Genomic DNA, 9,257 nt, shown 5'->3' with positions numbered 1-9,257 from the left:
ATATATATATATATTTTTTTTTTTTTTGGTTTGTTTATTTGTTTAACCCAATAACCCAATTCTCTATCCAGCCCAGATAGAGAAGCCCAATTGTGCAATGCCATGACCCGTTTTAGACCCATTCATATCAAAATTCAATTGAATCAATTGTTGACCCAAACCCATTCATTCATTTCAAAATTTCTACCCTTCGTGACTTTGTCTGTGACGACTTCGCACTTCGCCACCCACTTCCCTCTCAACTGGTGACAAAGCCCGTCGTTCCCTTTCCTCTCCGTCAACCGTCGTCCCCAACAGTCGTCACAGTACGATCGCCGTTCCCTTTCCCTCTCCGACAGTCCATTATTGTATATCTCCTACTCTAGGCTCTCATCTTGACATCTCATATCTCTGACTTCGACTCTACATCCTCAGCTTCCCCAAGGCGCTAAGTGCCAACGCCAACTAGCCGAGCCAACAAAAGAAGAAGCCAGATTCCAGAAAGCAAAAGGCGAAGCCCCAATTTTTTTCCCCTTTTTTTTGTTATTTCAATTTATGTAAATTGTAATAATATATATATATATATATATTTTAACATATGAAATTAGCACTTTGTTCTTTAATTGCTCGAAGCGACACAAACTTCCAGTGGACCATCAGTTCGTTGTTGCCTCTAGGCTCTGGTTCTCTAGGAATCTGTGATTGCAAGTTCAAGTTGCCTAGTATTTGGAAATAGTATATATTGCATTGTGAAATTGTGAATTGGAGCATTGAACTGTGAATTGATTAAGTGAAATTGTGAATTGCACTAGACAAATGGTATAAATAGGTATTGGCGTATTGCACTGTGAATTGATTATGTGAAATTGTGAATTGCATTGAGTTTTGTGAGTTGCTTCCAGTATTTGTGATTCATTTGACATCTCAAATTACTCCCACTCCTAGTAGTAATTGGGTGATAAGTGGATGAATGATAGCACAATTGTTTATGTAGAGAAAGATATATTTTTGAGGCTCGATAATAAAGTTATTGTACAACGATATCAAAGTATGAAAACTCGCAAAGAACAAGTGTAATAAATAAATTATGTTATTTTTAGTAATGATGTACTATTGTTTTATTTTTTTATCGTCATTAAATCCATAACCAAAACCTCGACATTCGTCATCGAAAAAATTTTGCCCGCACTGAACTAAAATCCTGGCTCCGCCCCTGACTATAATAGAGGAGGCGACGTGAAGATTTAGGAATGTGAATAGTACAAGTTGGAGAGTGCTCGAATCCTGGTCGCACCATTGGATAAAAAAATTTGGATTTGAGTTAGTCTCTCTCTTGAAGTACCCCCACTAGGCAAAGGATTTCATTTTAAGGCTTTAATTTAATACATATGCAAGTGAAAATTTAAATGTCTTTGTCTACTTTGAAGAAACCAGGAGATAAGGATCGAATGTGACGCTAGAGTTGGCAAATGAGAGCATCATATACCTATGAGGCAAGGTTGAGGATGTGCTAATCAAGGTTGGGGATCTGATATTCCAGACGAACTTCCTTGTTATGGACCTAGAAGACAACCAAGATATGTCAATAGTCTTAGATCAAGCTTTTTTAGCAACAAGTCAAATCTTGTTTGATATGGAGAATGATAAGCTGACTGTGAGGGTGGGGGACGCACATATGATCTTTAAATTACATAAGCTACCAAGCAACCATTAGTCTTGAAGAAGGCCAAATATGTTGCTCAAAAAGTTCAATGGTTGAAGGAGATAAAACCTAAACATCTAGAGAGCCTTGCTTGAGAGAATAATGGAGAGTGCAAGATTTGGAGGGCAAAAAGATGATGTAAAGCTAGAAACTGCAAGGAGTGTAAGGCTGCAAGACTCCAGCATGAACCACCATGATCAATTCCCCCATACAGTTTAACTAAAGACTATAAATTAAATGCTTTAGTAGGCAACCCAATTTCTTAACATTTTTATTTATTATGCTTTCAATATTTGCATTGCATGTAGTTATTAGGTTGCATTAGTTGTAGGCACGTTTCTTTTCAATGAATGAGTCATCATATCTATACCTAGCTTAAATAAGAGAATAATTTATTTGAGTCAAACATAGTAAAAAATCATGTGGCACAAACTTCCAAGTTCTGGGGACGTAAAAAAATGGTTATATAAACGTCACACTTTTCATTATCTTTTGACTGTTATAATTATTTTCTTTCACCATTGACAGGTACTTATTTTCTTTCACCCTTGGCAGATATTTGGAGATCAAGTAAAAAGAGCTTAGCAATTTGATAGATGAAATGCATTTTTTAACAAGTTACTTCAAAAATATTAGCCAAAAAAATTCAAGGAGTACTGTTTTCATTTTCTTCTTCATCACTTTATATGCTTACTTATGCTTTAAGTTATTGAGAATATGTGTTTGATTTATGAACTATAAATAGATTACATGCTTAGATTAATTGACACTTACCCATATAAGACTTTATATCAATTGGGCACGTGAATTAAGCCATTGCTTGACCCTCATTAAATTAAATTTCATTTTTTCTCTCCTATTTTCAGTTATACAATCTTCCATAAGATAATTTTACATGTAATTTTTTTTTTCAACAACTAATTTATCAAAATAATACTATTCCACCCATTTTCATTTAGCCAAATGGGGGCTAAGTTAGTCATTTTTGAATAAATAAATTTATTTAGGCTCTGTTTGATTTCCATTTTTTTCAAAATACATTTTTCTTTCTTCTTTTCAACAACTTATTCTTTATTAAAATAATATTACACGTAAATCAAAAACTTTTTCTTATTTTTCAATCATACATTTTCCATTAATCTACTATTCTAAAATGCATCTTTTTCATAAAAATGACAATTAAACACCCTCTTATTTGCTTGATAGATTGAATTAGCATAACTTAGATGCAAATTTAGTATAGTTTGGCAGTGATTTTACTGTTGTATTAAGATATGAATATGAATGGGGATTTCATGTGTAAAATTTATTTTTGTGGATTGTTTAAGAAAAATGGGATAAAATTAGGTGAAAGTCTTAAGTTAGAGGTCAGTTCTCTCTCTCTCTCTCTCTCTCTCTCTCTCTCTCTATATATATATATATATATATATATATATATATATATATATGAAACTTCTATTCATAACTTTTATGATGCAAATTATTAAGCATATGAGGATGCCTAAAACATGATACCCTAAAGTCATTTGACTTGAGAGTTATCAGTCAAAAGCTAATTGCATGGGTTATCTAAAAAACTTAACGGAGAGAATGCTGCAAAAAAGTATAAAAAAATAAGAAAAAGCAAGTGCATGAAACAAAAGGCGTATCATTTGCATTGGTTAATTCCGAAACACTCGTTTGAAAAAAATTGACTTTTTGATAAGGGATTATTAGCCTAATTGAGTCTTGGAAGTTGAAGCAATCAAATATTTGGAAGATCCTTATTTGTTGAACCTTGTAAAATTAGAGAGATCTATCTAAACTATAGAATGTGATGAGTTAGTATAAAGATTCTATCTTAAATCACACATTGGGAAAAGAGTGAAAAAGAACAAGTTTGGAGTTTGTGAATCTTATGAGTGATGAAATGACATATTTCATCACTAAGGTTCGAAAATTGGAACAACTTATGAATTTATTAATTTCTATTTAGTTATTCACACACACGTTGATTTAGTTTAGGGGTGTTTGATAAATATATTTTATACACTTATTTGGACCTAAAAATATAGACATATAATAGCTATTTAAAGCAATTATAACTTAATTTATTATATATTTCGATTATTAGATAAAACTCGATGATTGGTAGTAGAATTGAAAGAAAGAAGTGAAAAATGATTAAACTGGCAAAGTCCAAAGTTTGAGGGTCAAATTACAAATATTCAATAGTTGATTTGGACCACAAGAATATACTTTAAAAATTGTTATGAGTCAATTGGATATAATTAGAAGTCAAAAATGAATGGAATATGATTAAAATATTATCACGAATCAATTTCCAATATCACAAGAAGTATTCCAAATTTTAGTCGAAGATTGAGACCTATTTTTTGAATAGTAAATGTCCGAATTGGAAAAATTCTAAATCTAGCAAAGTTATAGCTCTTTTGAGTTAGCTTTCCAACGCACTTTAAAACGCTTCAATTAGATGTTGGGAGAGAAAGTTATAATCAAAATATTGTCTGTTGTGCAGTGATAAAAATATGTTCGCGCGGATGTAACTTTTCTTATTCAATTGGAACTCTTTTAGAAATCAATTTGGACGTAATTTTCAACTAATTTTCGACTCCTACAAATACCTAACAGCAGAATACATTAAGAAACCTCTCTAATACCTCTCATATTCGTATTATCAAATGAGACAAAATTCATAGTTTTTGTATAGAATTGAAAGAGATTTGGAAGAATTCAATCAAGTGAAGATTCATACTTAGTTTTTGGACAAAGAAGAGAAGGTGCAAGTGGAAATTCATCAAGAAACCATTTAAGAGATTCAAGATTTCAAAATCTATCTTCATCTTCTTAATTTATCAAAAATCTGGATTATGGCTTTGCACTTAAATATGATTTCTTGTAATTTCAATATATTAAGCTAATTTTATACATTGCTAGATTAGGATGAACTCTTGTTATGATATTTTTAGTTTTTAATTAATTATATTAACTTTAATTTGCTTTGATTTGTGGATATTTATTATAGTTTTTATCATTCTTCTGAACAACTACTTGATCACCAACTGAATTGTTAGTGAATTTTATTGTCATCGAGAGAGACAATGCTAGGGTTTAAGCGCAATATACTAAACATTGTAAAGTTCGATAGAAAATAGAGATATATCTCTGTGCTTTATATGGTTTCAATAAGTGCACTGACACTTGTTAATGCATCTATTATGTTCGTATATTTTATCGAGAGATAGAGAGGTCATATAAGGGGAATTGATTTGATCGTTATCGAGGGAGGTTTTCAATTAAATTAGGAACATTGATCAACATGAATGATTTCAAATTGTCATTATAATTGTTACACCAAAAATGAAATAACAATGGAGATTTGACATCTTAACAATGCATCTCACATATTTAAAAAACACATTTACATTCTTTCACTAGCTTAATTGATAATTTAGGAATTAGTATAGAAAAACCACATCAACTTATTTTGCTATTCGAAAAATTGCAATTAATTTGAACTCGATAAAACACATAATTCTCGTGGGTTCGACTTTATTCACTACTTTATTGCTTGTTAACAATTTCGTTCACTTGCGAAAAATCAAAAGGTCATATATATTAGGGGAAAAAATAAATCACTCCTATAAAATGTTGCCCAGGCAGTAGCCCCTCCCTTCCCCCATCCCTTCGCCTCTGAATTTACTGGTTAATCTATTTTTTATGATCAAAAACCAACTATTACGTGCTTCCAATGCATATTTGAAAGAAGTTTGAAGAACTGAATCATCAATTTTGATTGATGCTACTTTTTTGACTTATCAATTGGCATTGGTTACCTAACATTTTATTCCAATGGACCCCTTTTTCAATCTTTAATCAGAAATAGACTATACTGAACTCATTTATTTCATTTTTTGTGTCTTTAGGTGGTTGTGGTTGATGATGGAAAACTCTCAATTCAAATTCCATCAATTTGTAGGGCCAAGAGTTGGCTGCAATTTCAGCTTAAATAAAATAAGTGTTTTATAGGTAAATAATCCCTTTCAAGATATAACCAAAACCAGAAGGGAAAAAGGAAAAGAAAAAGGGTAAATAGTCGTTCTTGGATTTAATTTATTTTAAAAAAGAGCAATTTCTGTACTCAAAGAAAAATAAAATATATGCACGTAAAAAATAGTTGAAAACTTTTAGACTACATTATCTATTGGTGAATGTATAGTATTTGTGTGTCTCAGTCTTACAAAATATGTAGATAAAAAGTTATTTGACCGATTATATAGTTTATAAACATTAGCCAAACATGGACCAGTGAGATACTCATTTTTCCTTGATATTTTTTGAAACATCAACTTCATTGCCACAAAAGATCAAATCTCAACTCAACATTCTTCTCTTCTTTCCTCGAGAGCAAGATGCACGCTGGCAGCAAGAGTTGAATTCATGACTCTCAATGATCGTCATTTGAAAGCTCTCAAGAAGTAGATAATTGATGACACATTAGCAAGTTAGCTAATTTGGGACAAATATAAAACTTGATAATACGAGTTATGTGGTATAATCATAATTGATATAAGAGAATTACATGTTATCAATAATTTTTAGTGGCACTATATTGTTTCTTTAATTAAAATCACATTAATTTATTATTTATTAATTATAAAAATGAATAGAAGCTAGCGAGGGAGACATAGCCAAGACCTCCTAAAATGAAAAACAAGTACAAAATACTCATAATTAAATCCAATTAGGGTTCTCAACGAACCTAATTGAACCGAAAGGAATTTAATAGAAATCAATTAAAAGTAGACTGGTGCAGATTTAGTATAGAGGTAGTGGGTTAGCTGCTTCAAGATTTGCTCAAGATTTTCAAAAATTTCCTTGCAGTTTTCAATTTTTGCTCTCACAATTAAAATCTTGTGAAAATTGCCCTCACGATTTTTTTATTCTAACTCTGCCCCTGATTATATGTAGAAAAAAAAAAAAAAAAGGGGGCTTAAAACCTGAAAAAGTGGATGAAGAACAACAAAATAAATTTCCAACGCTAACCATTAGTGATGGTCTGATCTAGCTTTCTTTTAGTAAAGAACTTGAAATCATCATACATCAATTTCAAGTGGATGCAATTATGAAGTGACATTCAAAGGTTGTGGATAAAATTCTTACATGCATGCACTAAATTAATGCACACGTCTTATTGTACTGTCTGTGTCTCTGTTTGGTGGGGTGGGGTTGGAACTCCTCTACCCCATAAATTCTTACAGACAAGAATTCTCAAAAGTTCCAAGAAATGATAGGTAAAGAAAGAGACCTTAACTTAATATACAGCTCCCATATACTTTGAGGGGTGGGAGTGGGGGAGGTAGGTGTAGGGTATGTGTCCAACTTTAAGTTCAGTCATTGTACAGTCCAAATAATGGATGAGTGTGTTTTATGGGAGAATGTTCCAACTGTGTACACGAGCGGCACCTGGTTGGATCCAACTGGTATCGACATTATTTGAGATTTGGGGAGGTGATTTTATTCATTTATCATTATTATTATTATTTTATTTTTGGATAGGGGTTTGGTTGTTAGGATTTAAATTAGGTTAGTAGAAGTCTTATGAGTCGGAATTGATATCTTAATAATTCAAATTGAGAGATTTTTGAATTAATTTAAGTGTAAATGTCTGCGAAATGATCTAATGGATACCGGTGCTCAGCTTATATTAAACACCGATGATATATCACAACAATTAATTGGTGAATCATTAAATTCATGGGACCTATCATTAACTTATTCATCAATCAAATGACGTGTCATGTTATCGGTGCTTAACATAAGTTAAGCACCGGTGCCATTTAGATCATTTCCTTATGTTTGATTATTGGAACATCTTAAACTTTATAAAGGACATTCTTAACTATTATTATACTATAGTTCACCTAATTAATGTAATCAATACTTATTAATTCTATAAACTATTAAGAGTCAAGTCGAATATTTACAATGAAATTTTATTGTTCCAATTAATAGAAGTCCACGGGTTCACATTAAATAGGATTGTGTCACACACGTGACTTATGCTAATCGTAAATAAATCTTCGTACAAGCTCTTCATATATATTCTAAATGCCACAAAATTACATACTCCTAAATGCTATTCTAAAATATTTATATGATCAATCTAATAACTTAAGCGTTAGAGTATCCAGAAAAGAATATTCACAATCTTTTTCATAGGTATGTTTTTGCATTCTCGAAACTATTTTTCAAGACTATTGGTTTCGATTGAAGTCGAAGTCATGTTATAGGAATTTAATTATAATGATAATGATTATTAACTATAATCAAAATGGAGAAAAAAATATGTTCTTTTCTGGGACAAGCTATAATAATGTTGCATTTGCCAAATAAATATTTTTACAATGCCGTAGACATAGAGAATATTTATATAAATTGTTCCAAACGAAGATAGTGTTTTGCTATAAAATTGTCAATTTAAGTGACGAATTCTCCCATAATATAGGGAATTTTATGTATATGTTAAAAAAAAAAAAAAACGACAATATTTCAAAAATGTATGTTTCGAAAAGTAACAATAATGTGTGTGTATAAATAAAATAATTAATTTAGAGGTAAAAAATATATTTCTAATACTTGAGTAAACTATATTTTTATTAACTAATGAATGAGGGGTCATAAATTCGGCTCTCATATGCCTAAAGATTGACGTATAGAAATATAAGTGGTTTGACATAATATCGTATTGTACCCAAGAGTAGACTATCTTACATGCGTCTAACATAATGGAGTAGTTGATTCCGCAAAGAGAGCTCTCCTCACTGGGCGTTTGTTCACACCAATGAGTTGTGGGAACCTGGGAGCCAACAAGGGCACATCCTGCGATTTACCTCCCTGAGCTGCTGAGGGGCCGGAGGTTCAGGGACAAGGATCTAGTCGGACGCAAGCCCGGACACCTTGTAAAAAAAAAAAAAAAAAAAAAAAAACATAATGGAGTAGTTGATTACGCTACAGATCCTAAGCTATTGCCTCATCCCTCCGCTCCATCACCTAGCCTGCACATACAAAAAATATGAGCCACCTAATCAATAAGTGGTATTTGAAAATATATTTTCTTTTATCTTCTTTCATTTAGTGAGTCGGACATGCAAGAGAATATTATGAAGCAAGAAGAGTTGGTGTTGCGGAAGCTCTCTCAAAAGGATCTTCAAACGGTAGTTTTTCAGGCTCAGTCCAACGTACATTTCTCTAACAACAACCAATCCAAACGGCTCCAAACCACAACCAATTGATTCACCTTGGTTGCTATTCAATCTTACCCGCGTAGGACAAGAAAGGATGATGATTTATCGCCACAAAAGCTAAGAGAAGACACCACAAAGGTATACTATGAAAGAACCACCAATTGCACATATTATACCAACGTTCTGGACACTTCTGGACACCTTTTTTCTCACACAAAGGAGGTCAGCCTGGATTCTCTTGTTTCTTCTCTCAAAATCACACAATCATTATATTAAAGTGGCTAGGGTTATAACCAAATATATACTCTAGGGTTAGGTTTTATGTTGGG

This window comes from Olea europaea, chromosome 9, assembly GCF_002742605.1.
Source record: "Olea europaea var. sylvestris chromosome 9, O_europaea_v1, whole genome shotgun sequence".
NCBI lineage: Eukaryota > Viridiplantae > Streptophyta > Magnoliopsida > Lamiales > Oleaceae > Olea > Olea europaea.
Note: the sequence above shows the minus strand (reverse complement) of the source record.